The sequence below is a fragment of the Trichosurus vulpecula genome, chromosome 2, assembly GCF_011100635.1.
Source record: "Trichosurus vulpecula isolate mTriVul1 chromosome 2, mTriVul1.pri, whole genome shotgun sequence".
In the NCBI taxonomy this organism is placed as follows: Eukaryota; Metazoa; Chordata; class Mammalia; order Diprotodontia; family Phalangeridae; genus Trichosurus; species Trichosurus vulpecula.
The window spans coordinates 353,817,570-353,842,286 of NC_050574.1; the positions used below are offsets into that span (position 1 = coordinate 353,817,570).

Sequence of the window (24,717 nt, forward strand, 5' to 3'; positions counted from 1 at the left end):
TTGGCAAAGATGCTGGCATGGCTTGCCATTTCCTTCTCCAAGTCATTTTACAGATGAGAAAACTGAGGCAAACGAGATTAAATGACTTGTCCAGGGTCACACAGGTAGTAAGTGTCTGAGGCTGGATTTGAACTCAGGAAGATTAGTTTTCCTGATTCCAGGCCTAGCACTCTACCCACTGAGCCACCTAGTTGCCTTCTTGAAATCAGGAATTCGTTATTTCTCATTTTTTCATCTCCATAATCTTCATCCATCTCTTCCACAATCTCCCCAATCCCCTTGCTTCCAACAGCAAAGACCATGCCCTGGTTGTTTCAAGTCTTTCATCTCTGCTCTCCTAATTTATGACTGCCTCTCCTGTACCACTATTTCATTAAAGTTCCAGCCATGCTTCACTTCACTGCCTCCTTCACAGACTGGCCAACAGCCTTGCCACCTTTGTGTACCTTTTCCTAGTATATCTCTCCACCACCACCACCCCATTCCAGTTTTGGGACCATCAACCATTACCAAGTCAACTCTGCCATTGTTCCTGGGTGGGATGTGTCAACATGCTCCTGTATGGTCTTGTTCACTGTCCCTACAACTTTCCAGACCAAAGCGCCCTTCCCTTTTACCATTCTCCTTTGTGTGTCTCCTCCATTAGAATGTAAGCTCTGGGGCAGCTAGATGGTGCAGTGAGTAGAGCAGTGGCCCTGGAGTCAGGAGGACCTGAGTTCAAATCCAGCCTCATACACTTGACACATGTACTAGCTGTGTGACCTTGGGCAAGTCACTTAACCCCAATTGCCCTGCCCCCTAAACAAAGATTAAAAAAAAAAGAATGTAAGCTCCACGAGAGCAAAAATTATTAGTTTTTATCTTTATATCCCCAATACTTGACATATAGTAAACCTTAATAAATGTTTTTTCATCCTTTTGTTTCTATTTCCAGGGATGGGCATATGGCACTGTACATCTTGGGCTCCTAATAAAGATTTATTAAATGGAAATAAATTGAATTGAATATTTATTAAACGGAAGCAAATTGAATTGAATATTCAATGAGAGAAGACTATTGCCCCAAAGAGGAAAAGCACTTTATTCAAAGTGACAGTGAATCAGAGGAAGAGCAAGATAAAGAATATGGGATTTTCCTGACTTTCATCATTAGAGCCTGTAGTTAACTCTGTCCAGACTCATCTAGTAAGAGGAGTTCTTAAACAAGCCTGTGAAATAAGGCAAAAAGTTACCCAGAAAATATTTAGGGTCTTCAGGAGGAAAAATCATAAAAATCAGAAGTCTCATCTATCATTATGATTATGATTATTATTATTATTATCATTATCACTATCATTATCATTGTCTGGTCCTGTGAGTTCCTGTATGTGGAACTGCTGGTGTCAAATTCTCATCTATCAATGCAGATGATTTTAGAGAGGGAACCTCTGTGCCTTGTTCAGAGTCACATAGCTAGTGTGAGACAGAAGCAAGATTTTGACTTCCATCTTCCTCCCTCCAAGGTTGACCTTCTGTCCACTATGCCAGACTCTCTTCCCCAAATTATCTAACAATGAAAGAAAAATTCAACAAGCATGTATTAAAGTACTTACAACATGTAAGTTGCTGTGAATAACAATTAAAATTTAAAAAAAAACTTTCCCTGTCCTCAGGTAGCTTATATTCTACATAAATCTGATCCAGACACAAAGCTGAATTGTTTCTGCAAAGCTGGTTTACCTGTTGTTGTTGTTTCTTTCCTTAAAGACCAGTAGCCATGGGGTCACAAAGAGTCAGATATGACCGAAAATTTATACTCTTGTTGTTTGTCCTTCGTTCTTGAAGAGGACCGTAACATCAGGAAGGTGATGCCATGACTTGTAAATGAGGGAGGGCTGTGCAAGGTCACCAGCCTCACTCCCTCCGCTGGAGCCATCTGGGCCCAGTGGCAAGAGATAGATCAAGACATGCCCTTTCCTATCCTTTATTAAGTGCCTACTAAGTCCAGGTGCAGGGTTATCTCCAGTCATCTATACTGTACAGAAAAGTTAAGCAGCACCTCTTTGCCTAGGTGACTCAACTGAATAGAAAAAATACTGGGTGAAGATCATAGGGTCATAGCCTTAGAGCTGGAAGAGACTCTTAGAGAAAGAACCTCTGTGCCTTGTTCAGAGTCACATGAGGCTATCCATTCCAACCCCATATTTTACAGATAAGGAAACTGAAACCCATCAATGTTAAGTGACTTGCACAAGGATCTGAAATGACCCTGATTCTCTGACCCCACATCTGGCATATGCCGTTACTTCACAGAAAAAAAGAAATAGGAGACCTGAACTCAGGTCCCAAATCTAATTAACAAGTCAGTTTGTTTCTTTAGATCCCAGTTGCTTTGTAAAAGAGGGGGACTAGAATCCAAGATCTGAAATTCTAGAGTTCCATGGCTTTTTTTATTTTGAAGGACAAGTATGAAGGGGTAAGGCAGTGCAGTGGATAGAGTACTGGGCCTGGAGTCAGGAAGACCTGAGTTCAAATCTAGTCTCAGACACTTACCCTGGGCAAATCACTTATCCTCAGTTTCATTTCCATCTTGTCTTCCTCAGTCTCCCCATTCTCCATCTTGTCTTCCTCAGTCTCCATATTCTCCATCTTGTCTTCCTCAGTCTCTGTGTTCTCCATCTTGTCTCCCTCAGTTTCCTACCTCCCCAGATTATTATGAGGATCAAATGAGATACTCTTTGTAAAGCATTTAGCTCAATGTGTGGCCCATAGAAAGTGCTATGTTAATTTTGGCTATACTAATTTTTATTATTATCAGGAAAAAGAAAATAATTGAGAGCAGCAGCTCTTATCACCCAGCAGTTTCCCTGATGTCCTTGATGTTGGAATAATGAAATGGAAGTAGGTTGGTTGAAAGTCACAACATCTGTTTCTTTGTAGGTGATGGGGTGAGCATCTTGATTTTTGTTAAGAGGATGATTTGGAAATCATTTTCACATGGGTCTCAGTATAGAACTCATGACACTGTGCCAGAGAGTGTGAGATGCAATCCATGATCTTTTTTATATAAAAAGACCTTTCGGTTGGGTTGAAAAACAGAATATATCATAGGATTATAGATTTTGGTACCATTTCATCTAATCATTTTGCAGAGGAAGAAAATGAGCCCCCAGAGACAAAGTGACTCTCCCAAGATCACAAGGGGATGATTGTGGAGCTCCTGACCAATCCGATAAGTTCTGCAATCAACCTGATGAGATTACAGGAAGTAAATGGGAATTTGATCATGGTCTAGAATTGGCTCTTTGCTGAGTGGACACAGAGAACTGCTCTCATGGGTTTCAAGTGAGTGGGGTTGTCTTCAAGATAATTGGCATTTGAGAGTGAGGAATGGAGTGGGGAAAGTAGGCTCTTTTTAAAAGAGCTGCCTCTCCCTTGCGGTCTATGAAGATAAAAAATGAATTGTAAGTTTCCTCTCCTTGTCCAACTTTTCCTCTCTTAGCCCCTTAGGTTCTTCTCTCCTCTCTCCTTCCTTCCTTGGAGAGTGCAGAAAAGCAGACTTCGATTCTGATTCCCTACAAAAGCAACTAATTAATAACAATAATAGTTAATATCTATATGCCACCTATTCTGTTCTAAGAGCTTTACAAATATTATCTTACTTGATCCTCGCAACAACCATTTTATAGTTGAGGAAACCGAGGCAAATAGAAGTTAAGTGACTGACACAGGGTCACACAACTAGTAAATGCATGAGGCTGAATTTTAACTTCCTAATTCCAGTCCCAGCACTCTATACACAGAGCAGAAGAAATACAGGGCAGGGGCAGGCATGTGTGTACCTGCTCAGCTTGAGAAGATGGACAATGGTTGTGAAGAGGAGTGATTTTGAATTCCCTATCAATCCATTCACAATTATTAATTAAGCACCTATTATGTGCCAGGCAATCTGTTAGGTGCTGGGAGTACAAGTACAAAGAAAGACACAATCCCAGGCACCACTACCTCTCAGATTTGTCTTGTGGGTAAGCCCAGGTTTGAGCGCTCTAGCATTCGAGTGTTCAGGACCTTGCATCTAGAGCAAAATTTCCTTAGCATTGTGCTTTTTGGAAAGAGAAGACTGCAAACAAGGGATTGCCCTGAGGTTGGAGCTTAGACAGTAGATGGGGAGATTCCTTACCAACCTTCTCTCTCACATAGGCTGTTTCAAGTTTTCTGCTTCTGTTCGTGTACTTTAATGTGTTAAGCGGGTGAAATAAAAATCCACTCACACGGTGTATATTGAGTGTCTGTGGGGCAGCTGGGGATGTTTTAACCCATATTTGAAGAACCTAGACCTGAGCTCTGTCATGAGTATATACGATTTTCCTGGAGCAGCTTCAGCCAAGTGTGGGCAGTGAGGTAAAGAGAGGAACTGACCTTCATGTTGCTAAGGTCCCCAGGATTGGAAATGGCCTTTGTGTGAGTACCCTGGGGTATATTTATTCTTCTTTCATGAGCTTCTGCAAAAATTATATCAATGTTCTGGCTACTTGGGAAGGGAAAGTCCATCTTCAGGAATTTTCCATTCTTAGGTCTACTGAGAAGAAACAGAAAGGCAAAAAGGACTAGGAATTTGGGGTCCAAAACCTCAGGCCACCTGAGGCAAGCAAAAATAGTTCACCATGTGCTCTGCTGCAAGCTGCCATTAAGTGTTCCTGGAGGGTAGTGGGGAATGAGGGAGAGGAGAAAATCCTTCGCCTCTCCCCAGAATGGAAGTTCATTATGTTATCTTCCAGTCCAAGGGATAGAGAGTGGGGGAAAAGAAAGAACAATCAGCTTACTTTTATAAACTATGAGGGAATGGTAGTTCTTCTAACAAGAGATTCCCCCACCCCTCACCACTTTCTCTTGCTAATTTTCTTGGAGAAAGTTCCAGTCACTGGGAAGCCCCCAGTCAATGGAGTTCTCTGCATCTTTTCAGCCAAGGTCTGGTGTGTCTGTCCACCTTTGGGAGAGGCACCTTTCTGAAACCTTGCCACATAATCTTAAATTGATTGAGGAATTTGTCCTGTTGATCAGGGGTTCCCCAGATTTGCCCTACCCCTTACATATACATAAGCACCTAAGTAGGAGTAAAATATTTGGGGGCCATGGTATCCCAAACTGGGAGGGGGAGCATCCATACAAGATTAATGTCATATCTCCTTCTAAAGAGGATCATAGAAAACTGTAAGCATTTATGAGACAAAAAGATGATCCAGTGACTGAAGAATGAGACTTTTGAAACGTTAAATAAACAAGAATTGTTCATCCTGGAGAAAAGAAGGCTGATGGGGTGATTTAATGATTTATTTTTAAATAGATGAAGAAGTCTCACATGGAGAATATTGGCCAGCTGTTCTCCATCCACATGGAGGATAGGACAAGAAGAACAAATTTAAATTCTAGCAAAAAGGATTTCAGTTACATACAAGGGCATATTTCTTGAGAACAAGAGTTACTAAATATTCAATTCAATGAGCCTTTATTAAGTGCCAACTACATGCCAGGCATCATCATAGATGCTGAGAATACAAAAACAAAAATGGAATAGGCTTTCTCCTCAAGGAACTTAGTCTGCCAGATATTGAATACTGAAATAATTAAATGGATTTCCAGGGAAGATGGCAAAATGTGCTGTGGTGCTCTAAAGAAAGAGCACAGAGATTGCTCTGCACCAAGGTAGTTTAAATATGATCCTATCTGTAGGCAGGAAAGTATACTACATCCATGATTTGCAAAGTCAGGGCTTAGGCCAGCCATGGGATTGTCTCTAACACAACCTCATCATCTTCTTTACTCATTATGGCTTACCACTAGACCCCTTCTACTCCTATTCCTGACCTCCCTTGTACCAAGCATCAAACCTCCTTTCTTCCTTCCCCCCTTTTTCCCCCTTTAACCCCTCCCTACCTCAAACTACACGCACACACATGCATGCGCGCACACACACACACACACACACACGTCTCCTGGACTATAATAACCCCACCATGGCCTAGTCACAGTAGCTGAGCAGGCAAAATCTCTCCTCTCCCCCTTGTTTGTCCCCCCTCATTACTCACCCTCATCCCTCAGCATCCCACGCAGTGCCACCAGATCACCCTGGGCTACAGCAGGAGCTCAGTAGAGCAGGCTGTGAACTCCAAGTTAGTGACCAGAAAGTAACACCGCCATACCACAATTTCCCTCTTTCTTTCCTTCCTTTCTTCCCTTCTCCCTTCCTGTCTTCCTTCTTTCCTTTCTGCCTTCCTTTCTTCCATTCTGATCTGCATTGCAGATCTCATTATATCACCTTTCCCCTTAAACCCATCATCCCTTCCTCCCAAGCTTCCACATTTCTCTGGAAGGCATCACCAGATTCAAATCTCTCAGGTCTGACATCTCCTTTTTATCCCCCAGTCCTCACTCAACTGAAACTGCTCTCTTAGAAGTTACTGGTTATCTTTTAATTGGCAAAACTGATGATCTTTTCCCAGTCCTTATCTTTCATAACCTCTCTGCAGCCTTGTGGTTCATCGTCTCCTAGGTACTTATTCTCTCAACTCTAGGTTGCTAAAAAAAAATGTAAATGTGAGAACTATAAAGATTGTATCTACATACTAAACTTGGAAGTAAAAATAATGCTGTCCAGTCATACCCAACCCTTCGTGACCCCCTTTGGGGCTTTCTTTGCAAAGATACTGGAGTGTTTTGCCATTTCCTTTTCCAGCTGAGGAAACTGAGGCAAATATGGTTAAATGATTTGCCTAGGGTCACACAGCTAGTGAGTGTCAGAGGCTGGATTTGAACTCAGGAATATGAGTCTTCCTGACTTCAGGCCCAGCACTCTATCCACTGTGCCACCTACCTGCCCATGTTATTATGATGATAATAATAATAGCTAGATAAAATTTTCTAACCTGTTTTTAAATCTTCCAAATAAAGAATCTCAGTGAATTTTGAACCCATTTTAATATAAAAATTCAACACCTTCTGATTAATGTGCAAGAAAAATAGACTGATGTCAGGGAAGATGGAAATTTACAGCCAAATTTGAACAAAAACCTCTGCATAATTAGGATATCAGATTAGAAAATGAGAATGATGATTTAGTATCCGCAGACTCCATCTGAGTCTATATGTCTTTGGGACAAATCATTTTCAGGTATGACAATTAAAATCAAGTATTGAAATAAACTGAACTTTGAACCAAACCTTCAGATTGTTGTACCATGGAGTGTCAACAGAAGATATCCAAAAATAGAAAATAGATACTGGACTGGAGATTACATCAGTATTGAGAAAATCCAAGTGAGGAAACACTATTTATGCTGAACCGTACCTTCTCTGCGATTTTCAGTTATAGAGAATTGTGCATTGAGAAGTTAAGTGACCTACCCAGGATCATACAGTCAGTTTTATCATGTACAGAATTATAACACTAGTATATGTATAGTATAACCAGAGTAGTAGAGTAGTATATGTATATGTAATTTATAAATAAGTAAACGTGCGGGAGCTTTTTGTTTGTTTCTCTTTTTGCTCATAGGGGTACGTGGTCAACAATTGTTAAGGTCATTGGATTCTAATTACTCTTAAGATTCCTTTTAAGCCTAAATAAGATGCTATGGTTAGCTTTTCTTTTAACCAGCTTTCCCCAATAGAATAGTACTAAGTCTACTGTTTTAAAACTATATTAGTTTAAGCTGTTAATTACCGTTGCTTCTTAGTGATTCATTTATGATAATGAATTCATTAATGCATTGTACTTGTGCCCTCAGGCATCCCTGAGAAGGAGGGATGCAGTTTTAAAAATTCAACAAATATAAATAACACACAGTAACTGTCCAAGCAACACCATTTAAATGTTCGTTCATGAATTACAATATTTCAATTCCATTAACTTAAAAGGATTAGCTTCCAAGGGATTGTTGTGTTCTGATCCTATTTCATGTTAATTACTTGTAGCAATAGCAATAACATCCTGTATTTTTATAGCATCTTTCATCCTAGGACATCTATTCCCGGCAAAAACAAGACAAGACTGGAGAAAGAGAGGGAGGGAGTACATGAGGGGTTTACCCCTCATTATGTGCCTGAGGCTAGCCCTCAACGAAATTGGTGAGCAGGAAAAATAAGGCCTTGGTGCCACCTTAGTTGTTCACTCATATCTGACTCTATGTGACCCCATGGACCAGCCCATGGTATTTTCTTGGCAAAGATACTGGAGCGGTTTGCCCTTTCCTTCTCCAGTGTGTCCCCATTTTACAGATGAGAAATTGAGGCAAAGAGGGTTAAGTGACTCTCCCAGAGTCACACAGCTAGTAAGTGTCTAGGGCTAGATTTGAACTCAGATCTTCCTGACTTCCAGCCCAGTGCTCTATCCACTGCCCACTATATGTTTTTTTTAATGATACCTTTCTTTCTTTGAGCTGCTTCCCTACCCTGTTTTCTAGGGCCATCATGGTTCTCTCTGGCTTCCTAGAGCACCGTATTGTCTCGCTCCATCTAAATTCGACCTCTTTGGACAGAAACCCCCACACTCAATACCCTGAGTTTTTCTTTCAAGATCGAATATTATCTCTCCTGTGTCCCACCCCCTCATGGTATGGCTCTTTCTTAGGAAACAACTGATATTTTAATCATTTGATTGAATTGTATTAATAATGCTCATTGATATATTTATAGGGTTACATTTCTGCCCAGTACCATCCCAAGATATTTGCATTTTAACTGGGAGTCTTCTGGCAACAGTGATTTTATTCAAATGAATGCCTCTGCTAGTGGGATTTCAGGCACCCTGGCAGGATGATAGGGGAGATATTTTGGGAGACAAGAGGGCCTGTAGGGATCTTTAAAGTCATACCACACGGGTGGGCATTTATTCTATATATAATGGAAAGAACAGTGAATTTGGAATTTAAAAAAATAAAGGCTCCAATTCTGGTTTGACCAGGTCTGATTGGGTCATTTAAATCATCTGAATCTCACTTTCAGTACTTACAGTACTCACCCACAGGATCATTGTTAGAAATTGCTTTATAAAGTGCACTATATAAATAAAAGCTATTAAGTATGATTGTTCCTGTGCCTTATTCTCTGTCTCATTCGAGTTGTTCCATGATCAAGATATTTATGTGACATACAGCCTGGTGCAGTGCAAAGAACACTGGAGTTGGAGTCAGAGACTCCGGGTTCCAGTCCTAATTGTGTTACTTCCCAACTATGTGTGACCTGGAGCAAGCCACAGTCTCCCTGGGCCTTGGTTTCTTCATCTATAAAATGAGGTGCTTGGAAATTATCGCCGATTGGGGTGTCACCAATAAGCCAATAGCTACATAGGCTAACAATAAGCAGAGAAGCAAAAGACAGAATGAAGCCCTCACACGGCCAAGCTCATAAAGTACATTCCCACATAATAGCTATAGTAGAAAAGATACTGGAGTTGGAGTCAGAAAGAGTTGGGTTCAAATCTTGCCAGACACTTACTAATTGTATGATCCTGGCCAACTCACTTTCTTGTCGCAATTTCAAGTCACAATTTCTCTAAGCCTCAGTCTTCCCACCTGTAAAATGAGGGGTTGGTCTCCATTGTCTCTAAGACCCCTTCCAGCTCTGACTTTTCTCTCCTGGGGTTTCTATTGCGGTCATTCTTCACCCCCTAGGAATGGATTTTCCCTTTATCCTTTTCCGCTCTTTCTCCTGATGGATGGCTTGGGATAGATGCATACTGGATGAGTGTTCCCAGTGCTGCAGTGACAATAGCTGTTTATATCCCTTTTCTGGCTCATTTCTGTAGATTAATTCCTGCAATAAGTGTTATCAAGGGGTATTCACGGCTCCAAGTCTGAAGACTGAAGTATCCCTAATTGCTCCCTAGAAGATGCTCATTCTACACTCTTAAGCCAGCCTCTTCACCCCTGCCCCATCTTCAAGTTTGTGACACCACGTCTGTAAGAAATGAAATAGAAAACCACTCTGAAATATTAAAGACACAGAAACCTTGATTTAGCTCTCAGCCCCCATCCCACATTGGGAAATCTGCTCTCGGCAGGCTAACTTCATTTGGAAGACTCAGGTGATTGACTGTTTAGGGCCACATGATTTAATAAAACACAGTAAAATGAATAACTGTGAAAGAGCTGTCACGTAGCAAACCTGTTCAGAAACTGTCTCATTGCAAAGCTAAAGAAATTGTCACATTGAAAAACTGTGAAGAAATTATTTTGCCCAATTGTCTTTCTCAGAGACCCTCCTAACCACCCTCACCATTCCAGGGTGTAGGGAGAAAAAATAGTAGAAATTGTTGTACGGCAGGAGTCCATCCGGATCCACTCTGCAAACTGGAAAGAACAGAGGAAAGAGTTTCCCGACCTGATCTCCAGAGGACGCATGGGTCTGGCTCCTGGTCCTGGCTCCCGGTCCTGTCCTACTGGCCCTTCACAGCTCTCTGGTATCCTGATCCCAGCTCAGCTCCGGGTCTCTGTCTTTGCCTCCGTTGCTCCTCTGAGGCTCCGTCCCAATCCTTCCTTCACTTCCCAGCTCAGGCTAAGACGGCAAGGCCAAAGCAAGGAGGCAGCAAGTACCTGTGGAATATCTGCCCCCGTAAGACATCCTCACCTTGGGAATCCTTCTGGTTACCTGGAAAGTAGGTTATAGAATAGCAGACCAGAATTCTCTTCAAGGGTAAGAGAAGAGGAGACTTGAAGATGCTGGGAAGTGTACACCTGCCTTCATTTCCTATATACTTTCCCCATTGTCTTGCTTTTACTCTATTTCCTCCATTTAACATCTGGGGGCATTGTGAACCCCCATGACACTTTGTATAGTGCTATTGACTGTTTCCATTATTCCTCCAGTGTTTTTAAAAAATTATCAGTCAAGAAGATGATGGGTAACACAATACACGTTACACCTTCCCAGAACTCTCGTTGTCGACTGATAGTGTGAGATTATTCACTGAAAAGCAGCTAGTACCTCATGGTACTGGACTCTTTTTGGAAAGTGTCTTTTCACCTCCCATTAGAGAGTCAATCTAGTTCAGGACTTGGGAACCTGCAGCCTCAAGGCTACATGTGGCTTTCTAGGTCCTCAAGAGCAGCCCTTTGACTGAATCCAAACTTCACAGAACAAATCCCCTTAATAAAAGAATTTGTTCTGTAAAACTTAGACTCAGTCAAAAGGCCACACCCAAGGACCTAGAAGGCCACAGGTTCCCCACCCCTGGTCTAGTTAATTCGATTCAACGAAAATATATAAAGTACCTACTATATGTCCAGTTCTAGGCTAGGATAGATGGAGAACATAAAAAAGAAGAAAACAATGGCCTCTACCTTCAATGAGCCTGCAATCTAGTAGGGGATATGAGACATGAGCACAAATAACTGGAATACAAAGTACAATATGAAAAGGCAATAAGAGATATATAGTTGGTTGGTTGGTTGGTTGGTTGGTCGGTTGGTCGTTGTTCTTCCTTCTGGAAGAGAACCAAAATGACATCACTATGCTTGAGTCAAGTTTCAATGTGTCCGACTGTGTCTGATCAAACCAATACGAGCTCGGAATGTTCTACTACAGGTCAGGCACAAATAGTCCATGTGAAAGGACATTTGGGATGGATTCTCTAAATTTGCACATCCTGCATTTCCTTTGAGTTGTTTCAATTCTGCTTTGCTCACAGAGCATAGCACCTTCTCTGATATGGGTACACCATGCTGAGTGGTCCTGTACCAGTGTCTCCTCCCACGTCACAGAATCAATTCAAAAGTTCTTAGGAGAGATCACGTGAGTGTCCTTGTATCACTTGTTCTAACCACCATGTGAATGCTTGTTCTTGTTCTCCATAAAATACTCTTTTTGGCAAGTGTATATGTTGCATTCAAACAATATGGCCAGACCATTAGAGTTGCACTCTCTGAAGCAGAGTTTGAATGTTTGGCAGTTTAGTTCAAATAAGGACCTCAGTGTCTGGTACCTTATCCTGCCAGGTGATCTTTAGAATCTCCCTAAGACAATTAAATGGAAGCGATTCAGTTTCCTGGCATGGTGCTGGTATATTATCCAGGTTTCACAAACATACAACAATGAGGTCAGCACAACGGCTCTGTAGACCTTCAGTGTGGTAGTCAGTCTGATAGCTCTTCTCTCCCTTCCAATAGAAGTTCTTGAAATACTTTCCATAGATAAGATTGTGAGGACAATTCCATTTGGATTACTCAGAGTTTTTATATTATCTACATTGACATTTCTCTTCCTTAACATCCGGAACTGAATCCCAAACATTTGAGAATGATGAAAACTGGGGGTGAGGGGCACGTGACAAGTGGGCATGATGTCTGTTTTCAAATATTCAAAGGATTAGGGTGTGGAAGGAGGATTAGACATGTTTTCTGTGCATTCCTGGATGGCAGAATCTTGACCAAAGGGTAGAAGGTGGAGGGAAGTAGATTTCAACTTAACATGAAGAAATACTTGCCTTACAATTAGAGTTGTGTCAAAATGGAATGGATTCAAGGATGTGCTGGTAAATGTTTAACAAGTAATTCTCAAAAAAAAGGGCACACCTTTAAATTTAATCAGCACAAGTAACATTCTCGTCACCACTTTCTTAAGTCTAGACAATCAATAAATTAATAAATCAAGTCCTGATTTGCAGCGTTTGCTGACTTCAGAAGTATAAATGCTCACACTGAAAATTAAACAATTGACTCATAGTAATCTGTTGAGCTCCAGGACATCCCAAGTGGACTGGTCTTGGAAATAGTAAATACTGTGTCACAGCACCAGGTAGCCAGGTGGAGCAGTGAATAGAGCTCTGGGCCTGGAGTCAGGAAGATTCATCTTCCTGAGTCCAGATCTGGCCTCAGATACTTTTTAGCTATGTGACCCTGGGCAAGTCACTTAACCCTGTTTGCCTCTGTTTCCTCATCTGTAAAATGAACTGAAGAAGGAAAGGGCAAACCACTCCTGTATTTTTGCCAAGAAAACCCCAAAGGTAATCACGAAGAGTCAGATACAACTGAAGAACAACTGAACACTGACCGTACTAGAACACTGGAGGTATTTGAGAGAGATGTTGAATGAACACTTGCTGAAGACGTTGGTGGGTAATCATTAGATGATCCCTGTGGTCCCTTGCAATTTCAGCATAGCATGACTCTCTGAGTCTATGACTTGGTGATCCCTTAAGGTCCTATAAATTCTATGATCCTATCAAGGGAAATAAATTCAGAACTTAGAGTGAGGTGCTAAAAGGGAAAAGCTCCTATTTCTTGTCTATATGTCTTCTCTTTATAAGGCAATCAACCACATCAAGCATTTACTGTTTGCAGAGCATTCTGGGAAACGCTGGGAGGAGTTTGGTTCTATCTTTTGTTTCTTGTTCCTTTGACTTTTGGATCAGACCTGCCATTTCCCTTGACAGGGAACTCCTGGGGTGGAAACTGTCTCCACTGAGGCAGGTAAGTAGCTTGTCTGTAACTTGAGACTCTATAGAGTTGCTTAGGGCGGTGAAAGGTTAAACAATTTAACTCGTGTTCACACAACCAGCGTGTCCCATGTCGGAGGAGGCACTCAAAACCGTGTTTTCTTGGCTTGAATGTTTGCTCCCTATCTACCAAGCCATGCTGCCTGTGAGGATGCACAAAGGAAATAACAGTCATGGTCATCGACTTTAAGGAAATTACACTGAGAGGAGAGACTGTTCATATACTCACATAGAAACTTCAATTGCTGCTTTTCCTCCTCCTTCCACTTTCTCTCTCTCTCTCTCCCTCTCTCTCTCTCTCTCCCTCTCTCTCTCAGTCTCTCTCTCTTCCTCCCTCTCTCTCTTTCTCTGTCTCTCTTTCTCTCTCTGTCTCCCTCTCTCTCTCTCCCTCCCTCCCTCTCTCTCCTTCTCTCTCTCTGTCTCTCTCTCCTCTCTCTCTCCCGCCCGCCCCCGCCCCATGCACAAAATACAGCAGAGTTCTCTTAATATAACACCTAGAAAGTGTGCGATGTTTATTTTGAAGGAATGTTTGTTTTAATTCCTTCATTCAAAATAAATTAGACTTGTACTTCCAGTTACCCATGGTTACATACCCTGCAGCTAAACGTCTTATTATAATTACAGGGTTGGACTCTGAGAAAAGGATTAAGGTTTATATTTCCACCCGTCAGACAGCAGATATTTAGGCTCAATACTTGGAGCCTTTCCATTTAGCTCCAACAAGGCAATTGAAGCCTGCAGATGGAGAGGCCAGTTTCACAAGTAAAAAATAATAGTAATCTGGACAAATGAACATATCCCTTTTCTGGGACATATCACTATTGACTTTTTTGTATTGTAAAGACAAGTCTGTAATTTTCTGTTTGATGTTAGCTCTGCCCATTTCTGATAGAAAAACCAGATGATGAGAGAAATGGACAATTTCAACTCTGCACCTTTCTCTTGTAAGGGTTGGGTTTGGTTTTTTTTGGTTGTTTTGTTTTGGTTTTTTTCTTGAGGCTTTGGGAAAACGGATGTGTGAAGAGTACTGGATTTAACTATTTAAGTTTCTTCTTACAGATACATTAAAGGAGACATGGATCCTCTTTTTTACTTCTCTTTTCTGATTTGACTGTGTGGTACAAGATATCGTCACTCAGGTAAGGGGGTGGGAAAGGCAAGTGACATCTGTCTGCATTTCCTGTAGGACATAAGTTCCTTATGCAAAGACTTTGTCACAGTTATACTCCCTAGTGGGCAGTGATGACGGCAAAATATTCTGCCTTTAATTAGTCACTTCATTAACTTCCTTGGAACCAAGCTGATATCCACTGGCCCAGTTCAAAGGAATCTCCTTCGCCCTCCCTGCACAAAGATTAGCAATGCACTAAAAATGTTCTCTTTCTCAGAAACAGATGCAGCTTGCAAAGCCCACTGGGAATATCCACATTAGCACAGTTACCTTTAGTTTTCACACTCCATTTCCTTCAGAGGTCTCAGATGTAGCCCTTGTCGCCTTCTTTAAGGCATACTAGCTTGGGGTGCAGGCAATCAGATAAGAAATATGGAAATCTGACATTAGAGGGGGAACATAAGTTCTGAGGCCTAGTCGTTAATACCCAAGAGCTTCTAGGCTCATTTCATACATTCCACATGAAGGATATCCATCTCAGAAAAGGTCAGGATTGTTCAAGAAACTTCAGCCAATTCACAGTTCATCTATCAGTAGAAATTCAAATTAATTTCTCAAGCAAATAATTTCTAATTAATTTTTTAAGTTTTCTCATAGGGTACTTATGACATATGCATTTATCAGTGTCCAGTGGGTTGCTCAATAGCTTTCAGGGCAAGCCCAATTAAAAGCTAATACTGGAAGGCAGGCTTAACTTTTCACACTTCTCTGAGCTGTTGCTTTATGACTTTCAGGGAGTTAGTTCCTGCCTCTAATTTTCTCTTAATTCTTAATGACATAAAAGTGATTTCAAAAGGAGATCAGGCTGAGGGAGGGGGCGGGGTGGGGGGGCGGGGGTTGGTGTTTGATTGTCTTCAGGTTTGCCTGATTTTTCTAATGTGAATGGAAATACAATTCACATTGGAGTCACCACAGAAACCAGAATGGAGAGAGAGGACTTGATTGCTGCTAACACTGGCAACAAGGTTTTTCTCCTCCATACACTAGAGAAGCTCTTTAATTATGTCGTGTCTAAAAGGTTCATGTATTAGAAATATGATGGTCTGATCAGACGAGGACCCTTCCCCAGCGACAGAAACAGCTAGGAATAAGCGCATAGGCCCAACCAGTGAGTGTAGAAGTTTGCTAATCCCCATTTACAACCTTATCTAGCTTCCTTACGATTGGTACGTTCAAAGTGGCTAGCATTTCAATTCTCTAAATACTGCATTTGCAAAGGTGCAAAATGATGTATTTTGCCCTCCTGAGTTTAAAACAGTATATTTTCAACATTTAGGAGTAATTCAGGTCTGTCTTCAGTCCTGGAAAAACTGAGCAGCTCCTGGACAGATCTGAAGAAAATGGTGGTATACCCTAGGCTGTGACAAAGGAGAATCCTGGTGACGACATGGCCAATGGCCTTGCTGTATCTTTCATTTTAATACCAATACATTATGTCTACAGAGGCAATTTGGTAAGTGGTTAGGGAGCTGAGTTCAGAGTCAAGAATTTTGTCTTTGATACTAATTAAGTCACTTGATTTCTATGTACCCCAGGAAAATCTCTAGGAGCTGTCTATTAATCATCAACTCCTGGAGATCTATGTTGGTGGAGGACTTCCCACACTGGGCATTATCTCATGTGATATGTTGCCATAAATTGTACCTAGGTGAGCACCCCACGAACAGATTCCATGTCTTTCTACCTTGGATCAAAATGATGGTTATAACACATCTTATAACTTGACCCCACTAAATGATGAAAGTCTTCTGGAGGCAGAGACTATATCACGGATAGACTTCTTTGGTACAGCCCCAGCAGAAGCTAGACTTCTAATAAGCGCTCTACATAGATATGTTGAACTGAATTAAAGCCAGAAGCAAACTTTAATTGTTAAGCTGAAATACATAGCAATGCTGTAGTTATAAATTATCTTTCCCTCAAGGAGTCACCCCCAAATCACTTCAAATTATTCCTCTGTTTGTCATTTAGAACTCTTCACAACTGGGTTCCAATCTGCCCCTCAAACCTTATTTTACTTGAGCCTTTTCCACACAGTCTACAGCCCAGTCTAACTGGCCTTCATTCTGTTCTTCATATGTAATACTCATCCTCCCCATTCCACTGACTCTGCACTGTCAGTCCCGCTGCCTGGAATTCACTCTCTCCTCACCTCTGCCCGATAGAATCCTCAGTTCCCTTCAAACCTCAGTTCAAGTGCCATATCCAGCATGATGTCTTTTTGGATTACTTCTACCTGCTAATGCTTTCTTGTATTTGCATTGTGCAAAGGTATTACTTATGAGTAAGAGTTTCAACCTCATCCAAATGGCTGGATTGAATAATTGGTCTATCAAGGGGTGTAAACCAGGACCAATAAGCCTTTAATCAATGTGCGGGGAGTGAGAGGTTTTGATTAATAGATGAAAGAAGATGATGACCCACAGGAAGACAATCAGTCATGCCCTACTGAGGGAGGGAGGGAGGGAAGGAAGGAAGGAAGAAAGGAAGGAAGGACGGAAGGAAGGAAGGAAGGAAGGAAGGAAGGAAGGAAGGAAGGAAGAAGGAAAGAAGGGAGGGAGGAAGGCACTTTGCTAAACATTTTACAAATATCTCATTTAATCCCTGCAACCAATAGAGGCAAGTGCTATTGTTATCGTCTCCATTTTACAGTTGAAGAAACTGAGGCAGACAGAGTTAAGTGACTTGTCTGAGGTCACACATCTAGTATGTGTTTGAGACCAGATTTGAACTCAGTCCTTCCTAATTCCAGACCCAGCATTCTATCCGCTGTGCCATATTGCTGCCTCTGTGGGGCTATATATAATATAACAGTTGGCGCTGAGGCTCATAGTCCAGCAGGAAAGCAGTTGCCAATTTATAGCATTTGCAAATGTTCACACTGCAAATTTAACAATCTGCTCTCTGACTCCTGGCACTGACCCTCAGAGCTCAGTAGAGAACTACACTTTTAAGGGGAACTTGATGAGGACTCCACAGAGAGAGAAAATGACCGCCAGTGCCGTGACGCAGTCACTCTTTGCTCTCTGTGTACGTCTCACACATGGGAGCCCTTTACCCTGTGTTTGTTACAGGCAGGGAACCACACACATGCAAATCCAACCCTACATGCCCAAACAGATTAACAGATGAGGACCTTTACATAATGAGATCCATCCACACTTACTTGAGAACCCAGACTCCTCAGAGTTACTGAATAGACACTGAGAAAGTAGTAGCCAGCATCCTCTGGAGAGGCAATCTGTCAATGAGAGTGAAAGTTGGGTGGCAGACCTAGAAGAGTTATGTTGTACATATTGTTTCCTTCCTTCCCCCAGTAGAATGTAATTTCCTTGAGATAGCAATGCATTCGTTTTCATCTCTGCGTCCCCTGTGCGTAGCAGAGTGCCTGACACATAGTAGGCATTTAATAAACGCTTATCGATTCAAAAGCATCGTCTCCTTAGAGTCCTGGGGTAGGAATATAGTTGCAGTGTACATTCTGAAACTCCACTGAACTTCCTGGTGTGAGTGCTCACAGTTCAGGATTTTGTTTGTCAAATAAGTTTGTCCAGGGCCAAAAATAGCCATGCTATTTTTTAGCTAATGGAGATGGTAGTGTGGGTGTGGCCTGCCAGACAGAGTTCACTGACAGAAGAGTCCATGTCCTTTCCATTCCAAATGCAAATCCATGTTAAAACAACCAGAAGCTTTCCTAGCTCACAAATGCGCATGTAAATAAAACACCCTGATGCTTTTTTTGGTCTCAGCTAGGCCAAATAACTACTCGTTAATGATGTCATAAGAGGAAACTCAATGCATCTGGTAGGCATTGGGCTAGATAACCTCTGAGGTTGCTTCCAAATCTATGAGTCTACAGAATAGATGAGGGCAGAAAGATCATTCCAGTTTTATATAGATGAACTTTAACCCAGTCACTAAGTCTGTGACGGAGAGATATCAAAATTGTGGTCTCTTTCACTATGTCCAGGTTAAAATACTTTAATCTTGATGAGAATTCCTTCCTATTTTTATAAAACAATACACACACAACTTATTCACACAAACTACCAGACAATTTGAGTTTTTAAAATTTCTTTTTTCTCTTTACTAGAAGGGCTTATCTGGCAGACATAAGAGTAAACAGAAACATCCTGGACCACATCCCAGCTCCTTCCCTAACAAATCTCACTGGGTACGTCACTATGACTTCTTTGTATTTCCATGAACCACAACCACGGCAGTGCTACAGGATTGATCTGAAATTAAAGTGTTGGAGCTTCTTGGACTGAAGATGAATTTTGTGTGTGCAAGAAAGGAAGGATAAAGAAAAGACAGGTTACATTTTCCAGTCAAAATAACAATGGTGGTTGTTGTCGACATTTTTATAGTGCTTCAAATATGTCAAAGTGTTTTTACCAAAATTACCAAAAAAAACCTTCTTACCAGGGTTATCTTGTATTCCAATTTCCTGGTGGGTTTTATGCTATTCTCTTTCTCTATTAGGCATGAAGACACATGCTAACAATATTCCAGTAGTGAAATGTTCTTTCCCCATGTTGGCAGATGCTCAACCTGATCTGGACTATGGAGGCCATGAAATCCAGGCACTAGGAAGTGGCTAGGTGGCCCACTGGATAGAGAAATGGGCTTGGTGAGAGGAAGATCTGAATTTATATCCGGCCTCAGACAATTAACAAATGTGTGACCTTGAGCAAGCTACTAAGCCTCTCAAATATAGCCTGTGGCTACAACATTTTGTTGTTCAGTCATGTCTGACTCTTCATGACTCAATTTGGGGTTTTCTTGGCAAAGATACTGGAGCAGTTTGCCACTTCCTTCTCCAGTTCATTTTACAGATGAGGAAACTGAGGTAAACAGAGTTAAATGACTTGCCCAGGGCTACACAGCTAGTATCTGAGGCAGGATTTGAATTCAGGAAGATGAGTTTTCCAGACCCCGGGCCTGGTGCTCTATCTGTAGCACCATGTGAGGTGTTCAGGGAGGACTAGCACCTCTGAAATGAGGGCTTGCCCAGCCCTTTTCAGGGCTGCTCGTCCACCTTTGGTGTCTACCTTCACCCACCTCTCACCTGTGGCTTCAAGAAGCTATAGCACGTACAGTGGCCACACCCAGTAAAACCCATCTCAGAGACAAGCTAAACCAGATTAAGGGTAACCAACAGGCCTCAACCCCAGCAGTGAGTTAGGGAGACATCTACCCCAAGCATGTGAAAAAGCAGGTGCTGTGGAGCACTTAGAGCTTGGTCAGATGCCAGTCACCCCCTGACTTTTGTTCTGCCACTGGACTTTGGTGGCTCTGGAAGGCTGAGGCTCATAACTTTGTGCAGCTCTGCCTCACTTAAATTCAATTCATGCACAAATCAAGATATCAAGCCATGATATCATTGGTCCTCTTTGAAAAAATGAAGGATATTTCCCTCAACACACTCTAACTCAAAATCTATGATCCTATGATTGTGACACTGAGGAAAGGGAGGGCACTGTTCAATAAAGTGTGAGCTCTTTTCCCCAGGGTCCAATCCCTCTTATTGGATGAGCATAATGACCCATTGTGAAATCTTAAGGTCACTCATAGCTGCTCCTGCACTCTCTGGAATCCTTCTACCCTTCACTTGGCCTGTTGCCATCTGGATAACCCTCTACCCAGGGCCCTCCTCTCTTCATTGATGACTCCCTCCAAGACCACCATTTTAAGAAGGACGTGTTCACTCACTCTGTTAACTCATTCCTTCCATTACCACATTCACCACAGTCACAAATTGGACACTTATTTCACTTCTAAGATTACTCATGACTCCCCTTACTTTGTAGTTCTCTCTTCTTGGGGGAACTATCTCTCTTGCTTCTGTTTGTATCACTGGCACTTATCACAGTATCTGACAAATAAAATGAGCTCTTCAATAAATCCTTTATGTGTCTATCTACCTATCCATCTATCTGTCCATCTATCTTTTGTTTGTCATCCATCTATCTAACCTTCCATTTGTCTGTCTTCTATCTATCCATCCATCTATCTATTGTCTATCTATCTTTCTACCAATCTATCTACCCAACCATCTGTCTGTCTATCTTTTGTCTGTCATATATCTGTCTTTCTATCATCAGTTTATCTATCTATTGTCTGTTGTCTATCAATCTGTTTCTGCGATCTATTTATCTGTTTATCTATCTATAGATTAGAAATTATCTAGTTAAACCCCTTCATTTTACACATGAGGAAATTGAGGACCAGAGAAGTTAAATGACTTGCCCAAGGTCTTACAGGTGGTAACAGATACAGTACTAGAATTAAGGTTCTATGACTCCAAGCTCTTGCCTTTGTATCGAGTTGTGCGTCTATGAGGGCACAACTTTCAAGACCTACCAACCTGCTCTTGTGAAGCCAGGCCCTTCAGGACCCCAATGCTTTCACACCTGGGGATGGGCCTAATTGGGTATCTTAGCTAAATATCCAGTTTGATATAGTATGGAGTATCATAAACAGGCCTCAGTTAATCAGAATAATCTTGTAAAAGCAATTGCTCTCCTAAGGGCATTCTTTAGTATCCAAGTATACCCCGAATAAACTTCTCTAGGCTGCTCCTGAAATTATTGATGCTCAATTTGATGACTTCCAATCTTACTCCCTTTTTATGACTTGCGCATCAGATGATCCTTTTTTATCTGGTGGAAGGCTTACCTGACTGATCCTGGTTTCTGCTTGGCCCATACCCATCCATCCAAGGACTTGGGCAGATGCAGACATTTCTTCCAGGATCCCAGCCATTCCCTAAAAGTGTGCTTTGTCCTAAGCAGAACTAAGTCTGGGCTAGATAGAGTCCCCTGCCTTCCCACAACTACATGAAACCCACAGTGCACAGAAATCTAATACTGCAGCAATTATGAGTAAGCCAGTAGGCATTTGTCCAAGGCATCCGTCCAAGCCCTAGCAGCCAAGCTAGTTATCTGCAGAAGCTAACCGGCTCTCAAGTTGACAGAATGTATGGCCTGCCAATATGGGCAAGAACTCAGATTGGCTTCCTCTACCACAATCTCCTGCATGAAAAATGAAACCTTTGGTAATATCTTTTCTCTACTTCAAGGACAATGATAAATATGGTGACATGAATGTGTTTGTTCTCATTTTCCTCTCTCTCTTTCTCTCTTGCTCATTCACTTGTTACCAGCTAATGCCAACTATAATCACTGCTTCAAAACAACCCACACAAAGAAAATGTAGACATCACTGATATCTGCACGTAGAAAGGACTTTCCTGGGGAATGTGTTTTTAGCTGTAAAGTTATACATGGCAGGCACTAGCACATATGTATGACAAATGAGTGTTAGATTTTTAGCATGAGAAATGAAGTTGCTTTGTTGTTGTTTTTTTTGAGGGGGAACTGTTTAAATGTCAGGCATTCCTTCATCTCTTTGCCTCCCCCCCAAAAATTACCTTCATTTAGTTTGTATACATTTTGCATGTATATATTTGTGTACACATATTTTTTGGTATATATTTGCCTATATAAGTGTTTTGTCTTCTAATCAAAGGTAAGCTCCCCAAGGGTAGGAACTGTTTAATTTTTGTCTATTTTTTTCTAGCTCCCAGCACAGTATCTGCCAAGCAGCAAAATCTTAATGGATGCTTGTTAATTGATTCATTTGTCAATAGAGGTTAATTGATAGAGATTATAATCCTAATGAGAAGTTTTTGTTTTGTTTTGTTTTTACTGGAGCTTGGAAACAGTATTAATCGGAATCTTGGTGGAAGCTTGACTTTGAACTTTAGTTGAGAGATAGCATTATAGAAAATATGTTGGACTGATCCCCCTTGCAAGTTGCAGTCTTCCCTCCAACCCGCCTAATATAATGCTTGCTTGTATCTCTCTCACACATTTGTCATGAGATCTTAGGTTAGTCCACTGAGGTTGAAAATAGCAAATATCTGTGCCCCCTTCCTCATTTAGAAATTTTCAATGGATGGCCCTTTATTGACTCTAGGACAAAAATGTACCTACATAATATTCTATTTCCCACCTCTGCCTCCCTTATTCTCTAGCAGATTGGTTCCATTATCATTCATCATTCTCCCTCCCTCTCTCTCTCTCTCTCTCTCTCTCTCTCTCTCTCTCATACATACATACATACACACACACACACACACACACACACACACACAGGCACACCCCTTCATTCTGTATTCACTGGCTCCTTCCTTGCTGCCTGCAAACAGATCTATTATCTCCCACATCCTTAAAAAAAAAACAACCTGCATTTGATCCTACTATCCCCAATAGCTATTGATCTATATCTCTCCTTGTCTCATGCCTAAATTCTTTGAGAAAGGCATCTGTACTTTGTGCTTCTATTTCTCCTTCCCTCACTCTCTTCTAAATTTTCTACAACCAGACTTCTGACCTCATCATATAACTGAAACTACTCCCTCTAAAATTACCAGTGATCCCTTAATTACCAAGATGAATGGCCTTTTCTCAACCCTCATCCTTCTGGAACTTTCTGCAGCTTTTGATATCCTTGTTTGTTTTCTCCTCCTGGATACTATCTCCCAAAGTCTGGGATTTTGTGACATTACTCTCTCCTAGCTGTCTGATTACTCCTTTTAGGTTTCTTTTGCTGATTCATTGTGCCTGTCATGTTCACCAAGTGTAGATGTTTCCCCAAGGCTCATTATTGGGACCCTTTCTCTTACCTCTACATCTCCTCACTTGGTAATCCTCTCAGCTCCCATGGGGGGGGGCAGGGTAGAGGGAGAGAAAGAGACAGACAGACAGATTGACAAAGAAATAACTCAATGGCTTCTCCAAACTATTGATTTCAATCTATTTTAGAGTCATGACAACATTTTGTTTTGTTTTCAGATTTCAAGATTCTCCTCACCTGCCACCTGGCTTCCAACCCTAGAAAAAAGTCGGCCACCAAGAGGCAGGGACCATCCATGTCCTTCAATATAGTCATCTGGTATGGGTGATGAAGAGGCAGAGGGACTGAATGAGAGGATCTCCTACCCATGCCCTTATCTCTGACTCTGTCTCCCTTTCCCTCTTCCTCTCTCTGTTTCTATCTTTCATTTCCCCTGTCCCCACAATTCTTCTTCCCCTCCAAGCCTATGGTACCTAGCCCCTACCCTCCTTCTTCCTCTCCAGCTAACTTATTTACCTCTTCATTAAACAATATCTGTACAGACCAATAACATTAAAATAAAGGTATTTTGATTATCAGTCAATAAAAACTTTGCAATATTCTTTAGGAAAGTTGGCAGTCCTTGAGGGTGGGGGTGGGGGACAGGATAGGAAGAAAAAGATTTAAAGGAAGAATGGGCATTTATATTGAATCACTGCTCTCATTAAAATAATTTGAATTTTAAATAATTTTATGGCCATTTCTAGATGTCAATTAAATCTAGATGTCAATTGAATTCAGTTTGGTTTAATTCCATTTCCTAGGTATTTGCTGTCATTCAGTCATTTTAGTTGTGTCTGATTCTTTGTGACCCCATTTGGGGTTTTCTTGGCAGAGATACGGGAGTGGTCTGCCATTTCCTTCTCCAGCTCATTTTATAGATGAGGAACCTGAGAGAGGGTTAAGTGACTTGCCAGAGGTCATACAGCTTGTAAGTGTCTAAGGTGAGATTTGAACACAGGTCTTCCTGACTCTAGGCTCTGTAGTTTATCCACCCCATAGTCTAGCTGCTCCTATACATTTGATGAGCCTGAATATTTCCTGACTTCAACTTACTGTAGCCATCACCTATGTACTTGGCCCTACCTGCTTTGGTTATAGACCAGATTACTTTTGAAAGGGATACCTTTCATGGAGCTTATATGAAACATTTAAAAAAAAAAGTACAGCTCAGCCTAGGTTAAAGTGACAGGAGCTTCATCTACTCCTTCGACCTAAGGAGGTCCTTCTGAATTCTGGCCCTTTGCACGTGGTCAGGACTGGGCTCAGCTGTGGGGGAGCATAGCCTTTAAAGAGAGGAGCTAAACTAGGCTTCTTTTCCTTACCTCCCGACTCTTTATGTACCCCCTACTCTAGTGCTATGATAAAAAATTATTTATAACTTAGATTTTGGCTC

The 24,717-nt window shown here is 41.5% G+C and overlaps 1 long non-coding RNA gene across 1 annotated transcript; it reads left to right on the top strand.

The window, feature by feature from the left end:
* Nucleotides 1-13,316: 13,316 nt before the first annotated feature.
* Nucleotides 13,317-23,819, top strand: LOC118839244. The gene is made up of 6 exons (XR_005009617.1): nucleotides 13,317-13,442; nucleotides 14,528-14,607; nucleotides 15,916-16,092; nucleotides 16,175-16,287; nucleotides 18,733-18,813; nucleotides 23,501-23,819. It is a non-coding gene; the product is annotated as an uncharacterized LOC118839244 (long non-coding RNA).
* The last annotated feature ends 898 nt before the right edge of the window (nucleotides 23,820-24,717 follow it).